At 38.1% G+C, this 16,220-nt stretch overlaps 2 long non-coding RNA genes across 2 annotated transcripts; one reads left to right on the top strand and one right to left on the bottom strand.

The window, feature by feature from the left end:
• Positions 1–1,241: 1,241 nt before the first annotated feature.
• Positions 1,242–4,104, bottom strand: LOC145422693 (uncharacterized). Its single transcript, XR_013903984.1, has 2 exons — positions 3,547–4,104; positions 1,242–3,419 (listed from the first exon to the last, which is right to left on the bottom strand). It is a non-coding gene; the product is annotated as an uncharacterized LOC145422693 (long non-coding RNA).
• Positions 4,105–5,349: 1,245 nt separating this feature from the next.
• On the top strand, positions 5,350–14,252 carry LOC113013720 (uncharacterized). The gene is made up of 3 exons (XR_003270855.2): positions 5,350–5,494; positions 13,236–13,330; positions 13,848–14,252. It is a non-coding gene; the product is annotated as an uncharacterized LOC113013720 (long non-coding RNA).
• Positions 14,253–16,220: the final 1,968 nt, after the last annotated feature.

Raw genomic sequence — 16,220 nt, 5'->3', positions numbered from 1 at the left:
AAATCTTGGCTGAAATTGCATTATGCAACAGGACAATGATCACAAGCACACCAAATCTTTAAGTGAATGGCTGAAAAAGAAAAGATTAAAAGTGTTGCAATCGCCCAAAGTCCAGAAAACCTGACTAATCTGCTTTGGTGGGACCTTTGGAGAGCTGTGCATAAACAAATACCTGAAAACCTCAATGAACTGAAGCAATATTGTAAAGAATAGTGCGCCAAAATATCTATACAAAGATGTCCGAGGTTGTCAAAGTCATACAGAAAATGATTACTTGAAGTTAGTGCTGCTGTGGGTGGTTCGACAGGCTGTTGAATCAAGAGGTGTAATTAGTTTTTCACACACAGGTTCTGAAGTGAGTGGTTTGATTCACAGTAGTGTTTATTAAGTAAATAATGACACTGTGTTATGTGTCTGAGAGTATATTGTGCTTGTTTAGTTGTGCATGTCTATACGGCGGTAGCTTAGGAGGTAGAGCTGCTGATCGGAAGATTGTTGGTTTGATCCCTGGCTCCCCCAGTCTGCATGCTAAATATCCTTCAGCAGGATACTAACCCCAAGTTGCTCTCTGATGCATCTGTCAGAGTGTGAATGTCAGTATAATATATCTATGTTCACAGCGGTTGTCTTTAGGAAATGTACAACGTACAGAGTGTTTATGGTTTATATAACTACTGTAGTCAGCTACCAAGTCTTGCTGTTGCTGGAAGAAACTAAACATTGAAGTGTGTACCACTTAACTTTTATGTAAGGTCCATCAAACAGGACTTTCCTGTTTCCTATAGGTGGCAAGTCATCACTATTGGTTCACACCCTCAGTGGTTACATGTTGTTAAGTACATCAGTGTAAGCTGTAAAAGATAGCAAAACACATTCTTGACACTTTTATTATGATCTCTTTCTACAGTATTACAGTACAATATCCCTACTGTCATGTTTATGTAAGCACACTGGAGCTTAGAGGGGTAGCAGACGGATACAGAAAATGGGCATCGTATCTCAGTCCCACTTGGGTAAATTGTCCCACCTATGCAAGTCTTAGGCCACAACAAATCTGTGACTGATTTTTGGTATATGAATTTATTACATTAATACAAACCCAATTCTATACAACTGGCATCCCATTTTTTGCCAATTGTAGATAAAAATAGAATTCACAATAAAGTATAAAACAGATCCAAATTTTAAACTGGTAAAAGTTAGGACGAGCCCTTTTTAGTTATCTCTTTTAGCACCCATTCATAAACAACTGGGAACTAAGGAGAGCAGCTGCTGGACTTTTTGGAGAGGGATGTTGTCCCATTCTTGTGTGATATAGGACTTTAACTGCTGTGTTTTTTATTTTATGGTGGACTCAGTGTTTTTAATTGGTGGAAGGAAGGAATTGCTGGTAGGCTGGACTCTTTTACTATGATGTTGTTGTAACAGATGCAATATGTGATATAGTATTTTCTTTCTGAAATATGAAATATGGAAATGTATCACTGCCAGAAAAAGACATCTGAATGAAGCATATGTTGTTCTTAAAACTTGTATATATATTTTTACCGTATGTACAATTTTTTCATGTGCTACAGATTTGTAGCCCAGTTTATAGTGGATGATTTAGAATTGAGATTCCAAACATTACTACAAAGTGACTGACTCGTTCTATAGACAACTAAAGTTTTCATATTCACTATCCTGTAAGTTGCTGTCCTGTTAACCACAACATCAACATCAAAGAAATATTCATTAGTGACCTTTAGATTCTGCCCACACTGACTGTATAAGAGCTAAAGATTAAACTTCCATTAGTACATGATACAGAAATTCTCTTTTAGCACATACACTCAGAATGGTAATAAATATTTAGTCTTTAAATAGATTTAGAAATTTGATAAACCTGAGAACTAAAATCCACAAAACCTTGAAAGGGGTGTTCGCATTTGTGCAAACTGCAGTAGCTGTTAATGGACAGATGCAAGGATGTGTCCTAGAAGGTATGTTTTATAATAAGACGCAAACTGTTTGATCCTGAAGTTGTGGAGCTGTTTTGCGTATTCTCTTAAAGAATCATGCCATGCCACTCAGAAGCCATCTTAGCAATGCCCCCAGGCACTTGATTCATCTGTTACTTTTGCTTTGTATGATGCATTACCATCACTCGATTATTGGGTTTAATTCCTGTACAGGAGGAAATAATTTGAAAATTTCACTTAATTCTCAACATTCCCACGTTTGTCTCAAAATGCATAATTAAAAAAACATCCTATTATTAGAATTTCTAAATGTAATTCTTATATTATTTTTTTACCTGGGAATGTAAGCAGCTAGAAAAAAAGGGTTTATTTCATTGTCATCTTCCATAGTATTACAGTTTTTCTCGATTGCTAAAACACATTTCCTGAAACTACGCCTCATATCCTCACAACAGTAAACACAAATCCATAACATCTCACTCAATTTCCCAAACATCCTATTTCCAGGTCAAAATGAAGCTCTACACCCAAAACTATTCACTCTTGCTGAAAAACCAAACTTTGCCCACAGACATCAAACACAAGCCCTCAAAAACACACACACTACAACAGAGTTTTGCACACTGGTACAATTAATTCAAAACAATAGTTCCAAAACAAATAGGTTGCTTATGGTTCTCCCCTTCAAAACCCTTGTCACATGATAAACACAAAAGACGCAACCAATGTATGTACAGTGGCACATTGTCATTCATGTACTATACAGTACAACACACACCAGAAACATTATCCCACCTCAGCATCTTGTCTTTGGTCTGGGTCAGGCCAGAGAATCTCATCCACATCACAGGCTATATTGGCCCCAGCCAGGCAGCGGGGGTAAAATCCTCTTGCATGCCTGATCCACCCCTGGCATGCATCTACTGATATGTCTAGGCAGGCCTCTTCCATGGCCTGAAGGAGGTGAACATGGACATAAGGTTCTCGGTCATACACTTCCCACCGCCATGCCGAAAATAACTCCTCTATCGGGTTTAGAAAGGGAGAGTATGCAGGCAGAAAGATATTAGAAAACCTTGGGTTATTGGTAAACCAGTCACGAACCAGAGCAGCGCGATGGAAGCTGACGTTATCCCACACAACAACGTAGTGAGGCTGCTCTGGCTGTGCTGGTTCCCTGTAGTCCAGCTGGAACATATGTTGTCTTAAACCATCAAGAAAAGCAAGGAGAAGCATAGTGTTATAGGGTCCTAGTACGCCATGGCGGTGGAGTACCCCTCGTTGGCTGATGGCTGCGCACATAGTGACATTCCCCCCACGCTGACCAGGGACATTTACAATAGCCCGATGGCCAATTATGTTCCTCCCCCTTTTCCTTCTTTTGGTCAGGTTAAAACCTGCCTCATCCACAAAGATTATTTCATGGCGCACAGGCCGTCCTTCAATCTCAAAGATTCTCTGCAAAACACATAACACAGTAGAGTCAATCGGTACCCTGAACCACAGTTCAAGAGTGCTGAAATGGCAGCATAAACTGCCATGCTGTGATGGTACACAATACTTTATACAGTATCAAAACTCATACCTGAACATATTCCACACGTTGGTTTTTCACTCTGTCAGAGTTTCGTTCGAAAGGGACTCGGTATGCCTGTTTCATCCGGAATTGATTCTTTCGGAGGATGCGGTCAATTGTGGAGAGGCTGATGGCATTTATGCCTCGAAAAAGATGATCATCCTCAATCACTCTCCTTTGCATCTCTTTGGATCCATTGTTTCAAACCTGAATGAGCTGACTTTGGCCCTTTTATCTATCTATCGCAGGTTCTGATTGGTGTGTGCTAAATTTTGACTCCTAGTGTTTCCACCTGGTTAATTGTGTGCTAATTGAGCTCAAGCTATGCTGACTTAAGTTAACATTATTGCATGCTAGTGCTTTCTAAATGACTACATGGTGTAAGCACTGTAAAATGTAGGGATTTGTGTGTAGAGTTTTGCAGTAGCAGTTCATCAAATTTGAGTCATGTGTCAAAGCAGGGAATAGTGTTTATAGTTCAGGGAAATGGGTGAGCTTTTTGAACAATAGCGTTACGGTTTTGAAATTTTAGTTTAGAGGCCTGGTTATAGTGTTTAAGCAATCGAGAAAAACTGTAATTAACTGTTCTCAGCATTTTAACTTTTGTTGTTTCTTTAAAGCAAGTTTTATTCACTCCACTATTTATGAGTAAACAAATTTTATGAGAGCACTGTCTGCTGAGTACTCACAGGCTCATCTGTACATAGACATAAATCAATAACTGTGTTCTCCAACATACGCACTAGCACACATAATCACCATTCAATGCTTGTTTAGCTCATCTCATGTGGCCTGTGTTTGTGCTGTTTGACCTTTGAGATGGGAAAGACAGCCCATGTGGATCAATTCCTCCATTCTGGAGACTACGAGAGCTAATTGTGGGCATAGAAATCCTCACAAATACACGAGCAGAACTGCATTAGCAGCAAAACACCAACACATATCCACACACAAGCCCTGAAAAGCATGTTTTCATTGGATATATGTTTGCCTGCAGCCTGGGTGACAGCTGGCTGGGAGACTCCGTGTTATGCGATTGAACCACAAGTAAATGGTCTGTGTAAATTGGCCTTTTATGGGACTGTAGAGGAAGATGTTTCACACCCTATTTAACTCTTCATCATTGTTTGGACAAAAAAGATTCAATCTGCAGGAGATTAAGTAGAGTAATGGCAAGTAACAGCAATTTGTTCAGCATTACAAGGTACCACAGTACTCAGCACAGAGCAGGCAAGCAGCTCTGGAGTTGCGTGAAGTTGAGCAAGCCTTCTAATAGTACAATGAAATTTAACTTCCTTAACATAAATAAATCTTCTTCTTCCAGTTTATTGAAAACCTTAAAACTGCACATTTACCTGAGAAGGCTTTTTAGTCCACACAACATAGTGAACACTATTGTTGGATGTCAGATAAGGGGAAAGTCAAAGTCCACAATGTTGGAAGAAAAAAAAAAGAGGAATACAATATGACAGACACATGCAATACAGGTCACACTAATATATAAATTTCTCATAGGAGGAAAAAAAAATCTTAGCAATAACCAGGACTTCATGATGAAGAGAAGAGGGACTACCAGCTAGGTAGAAAACATTAGAATTATGCTATAAACAAAAGCTAAGAAAGGGATATCCAAGGAAATAATAGCATCCAAAAGAAAACAGAAACCATTTAAAATGGAATAATCCAGCAAGGGAAAACTATACAAGCAAAGATTCAGAACAGCACAAAAATTCTGTCATGGCTATGTGCAGGCAGGCAGGATGAAGGACCCAAGTGCAGGACTCATGGAGGCAAAAGTAAACTTAAAGAACTCAGCTTTATTGCTGGCAACTCAAAACAGACAACTAACTGGTAAGACTAGGAACAGAACTTGAAACAGAAGACATAGGCAATTTTGAGGGTCCAACATGACAACGAGCAGGGGAAGACGAAGAACATAGGAGACATTTGAAAAAGGGTAAGACAAATTCAAATTCAAATTCAAATTCAAATTTTATTTGTCACGTACACAGTCATACACAGTACGATATGCAGTGAAATGCTTAGACAACTGCTCGTGACCTAAAGAAAACAAAAAAGGAAAAGGCTATGAATAAGATAGGAAATAAATATGAAAAATTAAAAAGGGTAAATTTAACTAGGAAGGAATAAAATATAAATTAAGGTTAAAAATGAAATAACTGTACAACACAAATTAGAATGAAGGGTAAATTTAACTGGGAAAGAATAAGATAAAATATATAAATTAAAGTTGAAAATAAAATAACTGTACAACAAAATACACAATACACAGTATAGAACTATATAAGAATGTATGAAGAAATATAAATAAATATATACACAATAACAGCAGCTGTACAAGTATTAACTGGAAATTAAGAATATAATGTCCAGTGTTGTGCAATCCACATTATGTCTTCTGCAGTGCAAATATGCTTAAAGTGATTTAAGTGATGAAGTGAAAACAATGTCCAGAATGTCCAGTGTGTGTGTAAGAACTGTATGTGTGGGTCAGTACTGTGTGGTGGTGTGATTGAGAGACCGTATCGCCTGCGGGAAGAAGCTCCTCCTCAGTCTCTCTGTGTTGGTCTTCAGGGAGCGGAATCACTTTCCTGACCTCAACAGAGAGAACAGTCTGTTGTTGGGATGGGATGGCAAGGATGATAATAAAAATCAATATTTAAAAGATAAAAAGAAAGAAAACTAAGCATTCTAATCACAGATAATGAACAAAGTGACAAAGTTTTATCTTAACCATTTTACATGTCATTAAAATCAGCAGGCGCTTTGTATATAAGTGATGTTTCTTTGTTGTTCATTACAATTCCCAAGCAAATATTTACTGTAAAACTAAAACCATTAACATGATTTAATTAAATAGCATTGCAATGACAGATTATAATATACCATTACAAGTACTGTCCAGTCTTACTTCTGAGCTTGTTTATTCTACCCCACTGTCCCTGGGCCTGAACCCAGAAGTAGCAGAGTTAGGGTTAGCCAGATAGGGCCTGACAGGCTGTAATGCAACACACAGATAAAGAAGTGGCAGACAGGCAGATAGAAGCCAGTCTCTCATAAGCGCTGGAGATTAGGCTGACTCCTGCTTTACATTCCCCAGTGAGCAGAGCACCAGGAACATGGGCCATCCAGCCCACTAAATCCTTTCTTCCCACTCTGTCTGTGCTCTGGTGGAAATGTTCTGAATCTGAATTGGTAAGAGAAGAGAGCTCACATATTTGTGATGATCTGACCACTGCATAGAACAGATGGAAAGAGAGGAAGTGGCCTGCTGCCAGCAGTCATGCAGAAGGTCTGGCAAATTTTTGTGCCTTGAAACAATGATTAATTTGAAAAGAAAACAACCACGGTGGGAATACACGATTACATACAAATTCAGCTTCTGTGTGACTTATCTGCCATGACACCCTGGCGATCAGAGAATTAATTTCTTGACAGTGAGCATACATTATGCACATATCACATTATAACACCAGGAAAAGTCTTGCTTGTGATCATAGTATCTGTTTTAAAGCTGACTGAATAAGAATTTTCAGCAACATTCGTTCTTGCCAAGACTTCAAAATTATGCATTTTGGAGTAGGAATCTCATTATCAAGCAACATCGTCAAGAGATGTAGCACTGAAAGAACTATATTAACAAAGTTACCTTAAGCCTGGTTTAATTATTTTTACTGTCATTAGAAGAAACAATCCCAAGATGAAGGTTGCAAAGTGGCTTGCAGCTAGTCAATTATGTAGAAGGGTATCAGCAAAGCTATCAGTTGCTGGGATTAAGATCAATTTATTTCTGTGTGGGCTGCCTGAACTAATGCTATGGTTAATTAATGAAATGGTGAAGGGGTAATTAGGAGGTTTCAGCCTTTTATTACCCATGTGGTTGCCACTTGCATACATTAGACATTCAATCATTAAATATGAATTAATCATTGGATTTTAGCAGATCATTTGCATTCACTGACCTTAGATTTTCATTCAGTATATATGTGTTTTTATATAAATAGACAGTAGATGCAGTATCAGAACTGGGCAACTTCAATACACTTCGGCATGCATTTATGCATCAGCATCAAAGTTTCTACAACTCTACCAAAGAGGAAGAGTACCTACATCTATTAAAGGATTTACTAAAGTATATTTCCTCATTTGGTGTCTTCATGATTGTGGTGGAGAGTACAGTCTAAGATACTGTATCTGTTCAAATTCTCCTAGATGTACGACACATACGCAACTGTCCACTTACTGAGAATGTGGTCAGTGATGACTCATCTGACATATCACTTCATGATGATCAATGCTGCATCATTAACTCTCAAATGTGCATTCACATTTGTAATGAGTGGTTTATGCGGTGCAGTTGCTACTATAATATAAAATGCATCAATATGAAATTGACAAAGAACTATTTCTTCTTGATAGATGGACTCCATTCCTACAAGAAGTACTTCTCTAAACTATACGTTTAAGGAGATAATTCTTCTACACTTATCTCCTTCACTGCAATTCAGAGACACTTGACTTGCAGGTATAATTCACAAATGCACACCTTGTGAACTGGAGAGGAACTGACATTTCACTAATTCAGAAGACCTTTAATTGGCCAGTTATTCTATTTACAAAAAAAAAAAAAAAAACACTATGTAAAGATAACTTAATATGTATCACTGATAGAGGAAAACAGAAACAACCCCAGGTCTCATGTCAGCTCTCTAACCAGACTGACAGAGAATCAGATCTCAGTTGAAACAAGTATTCCATTAACTCGTAATGACTTTTTTCTGTATTAATGTTTATGTTTACTTCCTCCAAATGATCAGTATGTTGATTAGAGGCTATTTCTACAACACTGTTCAAAGAAGTCTTACCAATAAATAATGATTCATTTTTAAGTATGATCAATCTATCTTTATTATTGCCTGTGGATTAAACACCACAGGTTTTTATGATAGTGGTAATTAAACCACTACTTTAAAATTCTAACTTAATACTTGATCCAAGCGTCTTAGCTAGTTATAAGCCAGTTTCTAACCAGTCATTATAAAACACCGGAGTGACCATCTGCAGAACAATGGCTTATTTGAAGAGCTTCAGCATTAGTAATAGCATTAGTAAAGGTTACAAATGACCTTCTCACACCTATTAGACCTCAGTGCATCATTCAATACAATATTATTATACAGAATATTACAATATTACACAATATTGTACTACAGAAATCGGAACATACAGTAGATATTAAAGGAACTCTGATGGTTTGAATCATATGAAGCTGGTAGACCTGAGTTCCACAGGCCTTTGACCAATGCTTTTTATGTTATGCACTTCCTTTCCTCATACAACACTTTCAGAGGTTTAAACAAGCGTTAGTAATAATTCAAATTTGGCTGTCTCCCATAGTGTGCCTTTTGTCCTCTCTACCTCTGCTCTCTTTTCGTTCCCCTCACCCCCAGCCGGTCACAACAGTTGTCTGTCCCTCCCGGAACCTCATGGAGGTTTCATCTTCCCACTGGTCTCAAGTGCTTGCATATACGGATTTGATTGCTAACTACCAGAGGTGTGGACTCGAGTCACATGACTTGGACTCGAGTCAGACTCGAGTCATTAATTTTATGACTTTAGACTTGACTTGAAAAAATGTTCTAAGACTTGTGACTTGACTTGGACTTTTACACCAATGACTTGGGACTTGAATTGGACTTGAACCGGTTTACTTGAAAAGACTTGATATTTTACCCCAAATATAAAATTTAACATGCATATTATATAGAGATTGAAAATGTGACGTCATTCACGGGTAGAACCGCAAAGGATTCTGGGAACTCGTGGCAAGCGGTCAAGCGGTACTAGCGCACGCAGGCTTTCAATTAAAATCAGTTATACAGCGATAAAAAGAAACACAAAAATGTCAAGAAGCCGTTGTATTATTAACTGCAATAGCCGGTCGCATGACAGCCACGGGAAGCCGACGGGTAAAGAGATCGGTTGTTATCGGATTACGTCGTTGAAGAGAAATTGTTCGAGCCATGTTTCCGAAGTAACAAAGAGGCGACGGATGGCCTGGATTGCAGCCATTCAAAGACCAATTATAACGTCCCAGAACCCTCCAGCTCACAGGTTAGTCTGCTCCAAGCATTTACACGAAGGTCAGTGTTTTTTAGTAGTTAATGCGTCATTTTTCTTAACATAATTGGTGATATAGGTTACAAGCAAGTCTGGCGCTGAACAGAAATTCTCGCGCTATGCTCCTTTGTTTATTGTGCATAAATAGTGAATTGTCCTGACACAATATTGTGTTTCGCTTCTGTTATTATGGTACATTGACAAAAACATATACTTTTATTCACAGGATAAAACAGGTTTTTTGTATCACTAATTGTCCAGTACGATTACAGCATATATTATTGTCACTGCTACATTTCTGTGATGCTACCAGAAATTATTTCCACTGCTAATTAATTACCGTTGAGCTCAAAGGTTATATTAATAAACGGTTAATGAATGTGTATTTATGACGACGATTTGTGAGACTGGTAAACTTATGATAGGTACAATGGTCTTTCGTTCTACACGGTGCGTTTCAAGGTCCTGCACCCATCCGTCGGTAAACTGTACCTGGGCTTGTTGCAGTGACCTGAAGTTACTAAACTTCATGAGTGTGTGCACTCACTCCAAGAACCGTATGATTATAAATATGCATATAAATATGCTACGATGAGATAGCTGACTTCATCTAACTAGCAAATGTTGTCCAGGCTACGTTGGTGATACAGTTTTTTTTAATGTGTATGATATTTTTGTCATGCGATTTTAAAGCTGGTCCTACAACCGCATCCAAGAATAACATGCAGCGTATCTCAGAACTGTCGGTGAAAATTATTCTTGGAGCTAGGTTTAATTGAGCTGCATTTTAAAGAGGTGCAATTTCACAATTTGTGTATATTTTCTAAGTTCACTATTTTGTCATGTGTTGAGAAAAACACAGATTTAAAAATTACATGGTCTAATATTTACATTTAGCATAACTGCAACATTATTTTTTCATTTTTTTTTTTTAAAGACTCGAAAAGACTTGAAATTCAAAGTTTCAGACTTGTGACTTGACTCGGACTTTTACACCAGTGACTTGAGACTCGACTCTGACTTGCCTGACATTACTTGAGACTTGACTTGAGACTTGAGGATAAAGACTTGAGACTTACTTGAGACTTGCAAAACAATGACTTGGTCCCACCTCTGCTAACTACTATAAATGCCTTGCAGCAACTGTTATTGGGAAATGGCACTACATGAATCAAATTTAATTAGTGCTGTCAGCATTAATCTCGTTAAAATAACGTTAACGTCATAACCACATTAACACAGCAAATCTCTGTTAGCGAGTTAGCGCGGATCGCCCCGAGCATGGGGCTGCACAGCGTCAACACATTAGCGCGGTTAGCTGTTAACGCGTTAGTGCTGTATGGCATTAATGTCATTTTAACGAGATTAACGTTGAGAGCACTAAATTTAATTTAATTATTCTTGCTGATAGTTTGATCACATCATGTTTTGGCATTCTCCTCCACCAAAAGGAATGTTACCTGGATGTTCTTTGTTGCAGACTATTGCATGAGTATTCCACTCATCAAAGGTGTGCTGTCAGCCATAATTTCTGACCTTATTTTCTAAAGTTTGTCCCTTACCTTAAAGATGAGACTTTAATCAGCAGTGTTGGGACTAACGCGTTATTAAGTAACGCGTTACAGTAACTACGTTATTATTGTGATAACGAGCACGGTAACTAGTTATTATGCCAAAACCGGGAACGCGTTACTCCTTACTGGGATTTAGATAGGCTCGTTATTCGTTACTTGGTGTGGTGGCTATCGCGGAGCTTCCACAGATTCAATAACATTAGCAAGTGGTGGAAGCCAGCAGGTGGATGAAGGAAAAGGGAGGCCACTGGTCCGAGAGTGTCAGGTGAACTGAACTTCAGGTAAGAAGTTATAACCTGCAGTCCATCTGGGTCAGATATGAACCAAGTTTAGCTGGAGTTTATTTTCGTTATGCTGACTTTTTCGTACTGCGTGCTAGCTAGCATGACGGAGTTTCTATACAGCTGGGTGGGTGCTATGTTACTGATGTTGAACTTTATTTTGTTCATAAGGTTAATTATTAGAGTTGCCAACCGTCCTGTAAAAAACAGAATCGTCTCGTATTCAGAGAAAATATTACGCGTTTCGTATTGAGGTGAAAAGGAACACAGTTTGTCCCGGACTTCAGCTAGAATGGAAAAAGACACAAAGCTGGAGTTTTTCTGCGTCTTTACGCTGCACAGCTGCCTCTTCTTCTCTCATTCTCTCACCCTCCCTCTCCTGTTTCTACTTCAATCATGAAACTGATCAATGATCAGCTGATTGGCTTTTCTCTCTCGTTTATTTATCGCCCACTTTGCGCCAGAAAGAGGAAACCAACGGATGTCGCGGTAAAAAACAGCAGCACTTTTAAGCTTGATCAGCTGTTGTTAGAATTTATTTAATATTACTTTCTAGTATCAGCTGATGTTGGCTGGAGCCACAGCTGTAAACCTGCTGGTCATGATATCGGTTTGGTTATGTGGTGAGAGGGAAACATGAAGATGAAACCAGGAGATGTCCTTACTGAATCATCAGAGCTGTGATGGAGAAACAGGTTTACCTTTTAGGTCACATGAATGAGTTGAAGGGAAGTTATGAACTGTTTCTGAGAGACAAATAACACCAGGATCCTTTTCTATGTAGCTGACAGCTGGTAACTGTGCAGGGGCAGATCTAGCAAAGTGTTGCCAGGGGTCCATGCAGAGCATTAAAAGGGAAAGGGGGGCACAAGGAAATACTTTCTTATTCTCATTTAAAATGTCTCACTTTTAAAAAAAAAAAATTATCTGAGTCTTACAACAAACAATTGATAGATTGATACATATATACCATCAGAACAGTGTACATCACTGTCACAACAGCGTTTATTTTCATTCAAAGGCTTTATGATTTTTCCTATAATGGTGGGCCGGTCAGTCAAAATGCCCGGGACGATTTTTTTGTCCCAGTCCAGCCCTGTATGCAGCTCATCTGCAGTCTGGTATTACCTACATCTTCCTGTTCAGAAGGCAGAATTTCTGAGTTCTGAGTACAATCAAAAGCACCACGACTGCAGTTTTTGTGTTGGATGTAAAAAGCAGGCTAGGATAGAATCAGGTGTGGGATTTCTCTCGTGGAAATGTGCACATTATTTTTTCCTTTGGTAGGTGGCACAGTGCACTTGTGGCACGTAAGCAAGCTAGAAGACTGGCAATCTTGCTGGGGATTACGGGGAGTTACGGAAGCAACACATTAACAAGAGAATTCTGAGTAAAACCAAAGTTACTTTCCCTAGTAACTAGTTACTCTGAAAGTAACGAGTAACTTGAAGTAACTGAGTTACTTTTAACTAAGTTACTAATTTAAAGTAACTTACCCAACACTGTTAATCAGTGATATGGAAACAGCAGCTAGTTAAGTGGTAGTTGTGACAGAAGCTCCTAACTTCTTTGCCCCATCAATGAACTCTTTTTCAAAGCCACTCAGATCTCTTTTCATCTTGCCATCTTCATATAAAATCAACAGAGCCTGCCTGGAATTTTTATACATAATACAGATGTGGTTCTCTACCTATTTATTCAGGTTTACGTGGCTCACAGATGTCAAAGAGGGAGGATGAGATACGTGAAGAGGCCGATTATTAATTTATATATAAGAGGAGAACAAATAAATATGAGGTATGTAGAGTCAAAGGTACCAATAATGAAATATATGTATATGAAATATATGTATATGAAATATATGTATATGGAGTCAATAGAAAGCAAAGCCAATGAAAACCATGAGGTCTGGATCCTTGGACTCACAGACAGAATAATTACACCATCTTACTAATGCTTTGAGTATGGACCTGTGCCCACAGACTCTCTCTGCTGCTATCTTCGGAAAACCCAGGTATAGCAGAAAGAGGAAGGGCTATATCTGTGTTTCTGTGTGTAGCGACTATGTGTATATAGAAACTACAAGAGTGCAGACCTGCTGGGTACTGGTCTTCCTCCTACAGCCATAACACATTCTTGTTACTCATTAGTGATTCTCAACTGGCCGTAAGTGTGAATGTGTGTGGTTGACTAGAGTGTACATTTATTCTCCAGATCCACAACACAAGCACACAGAGCAGAATGATTATAACTATACTTCACAATCTGCTGTATCTTCAGACCAGAGCTAAATATCTAAATATCTCAATTCCAGAAGACAAACAAGATGTGAACCTTGGGACTCTTCATCTGCCATCAAGAGGAGAAATGCATCTCTGACCTCCTGCTGAGCTGGAGTCAGCTGTGGCGATAGCACCTATCTGAGCCTCAATCCTGTCTGAGCACCGGCTCCTCTGTCAGCCTTCTTTTACACCATTACCAGCAATATCAGAGCTGTTTTAGCATGCCTCTGTCAATTGTTCATTATAGTTTTAGGGTAGGTCTGAGTCGGTAATGCTTAGTCTATGATGAATGAAGAATTTATCTGAAGTGATCATGCCATTAATTTGCAACACTGACAAGAAATTACTGTCTAAAAACAGACAGACAGCTCACACAAACACACTGTAGCCTGCTTGCTACATAGACAATAAATACCACTGGTAAAATTCTTCACTTATCTTACAGCCATGTGTATGCAAAATGAAGACAGAGGCTAAAACTCCATTCCAGTCCATGGAATGCAGCTGTAAAGGACAGTGGCGTCACATTATAGGGTGATCAAAGTTAAAAGGCATTTCTATGTACACACAAAGCCTCCCCGGTGGATCACCCTATCAGCCAGCCTGTAGAAACATGACCAAAAACTGACAGCAGATATGCAGCCTGTGGTGGGAATGTGGCATATTTGTGAATTCTGTTTTTTGTGGACATAACCATGGACTGACTGGGGGGAGCAGAAAGAAGCTGTGATGGAGCAGGCCCCTCACCAATCACCTCATTCATAAGGCCACTATCTCACTCCTATACTGAGAGATGAGAATTACTCCATGTGTTAAACCGTCTCATTGCCTTCTTTTCATCAAGGGAGAGAGAGTGGTCTTACAGCAGGCAGTGACATATACTTTTACTGTTGGGGAAATCAGATAAATTAATTCTATAGTTTTGTTCAAGATGATGGAAGTCCAATATTTATTTTATTTATAATTCTATTTTGAATTATTTATGTGGAAAAATAGATCAATTTTAAAAAACTACACATTTTAAAATTCTACCTGTCAAAAAACAAAACAAAAATGTAAAAGTCATAAATTTATAAGATTACATTTTTTATTTAATTCAGTTTCATTTTATAGCACTAGTTCATCCAGTTCCCAACAACTTGTAGCTTTTATTGTGAGTTTAAAACTGTTCAAAATTAGAAATGATGATAAGAAAGCTTTTAGCTTTCTGTGGTCACACCCCAGTGTACCTATTTGAATAATTAATAATTTATTCATTAATGATTTTATCATTGCTATTACTAGTTGTAGTGGTAATAATCATAATCATAATCATTTCCACACAATAAAATAAAACTTCACAAAAATCTTTTCTATTAGTTGAAGATGGAGCCAGAGGAAAGATTTCCAGGAACATCAATCGTGTTTTTAAAGCTCCCACAGAGGCTGGGAGATTCTTTTATTAATTATAAAATTACATATTCAAGTTCTAATTTTCCAGTGATTTCACATGATCTATTTAGCTCTGATTTACTTAATGATAAATGTGATCACTCCATACGGTGGAGGTCCTAGAAGTCTGATCCCCAGCTACTGAGGCTAGCTGCAGGAACACTGAATGCCACCTCCCTGGTGGGGAAGGAGCCTTAGTAAGTGAGTAAGTGAGAGATACCAGGTAGAATGAATGAAAGCTGACAAACATGCCCCTCTATTGAGGTATAGCCTTCTAATTTAACCAACAGGTTGTCCACACAGGAAGCGATTCACTTGTCATGCATCACTCTCTGGCAGTTGGTAGCTAGTGGATATTCAAGGCTCCAGTTGATGGGGTAACACTGTAATGGATTTACCACCCTGTTATTTCTCAATCAACCATATCTTTTACTGCCATTGATAGTCATTCCAATCACTGGCCTCAAAATTAAAGAAAGCTTAACTCGAATGTCGGAGCCCAAAAGCATTTAGAGTAATACACTGATATGCAATTAATGTTTTAATTTTATCATTTTGTTTCCAGTCTTGTTTTTTTAATGTGTTTGCCACATTTACTTTCCTAGCCTTTTGCCACATTGCACAGAATTTCAACTGAAATAATATTTTAAAACAAATTAACTGGAGATTAATGGTTAAACCTTTGCTTATTCAAAAAAAAAATCACAGTGACAATTAGTTGTTATCAGTACCATGAAATGGCCATATATTTTATTTTATTTTATATTTGACATTATGTAATAAATGCCATCTAGCTTGTTAATCTATTAACATTACCATTAAAGCGTTTAGTATGACAGTGTTAAACTGGCATTAATACTTATCTAGAGAAATTCTCAGCTTCTGCAACTATTTAAACATCTCATATATTTTCTAACATAACTTCTGAAGTACGATCATGTTAAACGTATAGTTGTGTTAACATAAATGCTGCT

This window comes from Astatotilapia calliptera, chromosome 20 (assembly GCF_964374335.1).
Source record: "Astatotilapia calliptera chromosome 20, fAstCal68.1, whole genome shotgun sequence".
Classification (NCBI taxonomy): Eukaryota; Metazoa; Chordata; class Actinopteri; order Cichliformes; family Cichlidae; genus Astatotilapia; species Astatotilapia calliptera.
This window is presented reverse-complemented; position numbering and strand designations above follow the sequence as displayed.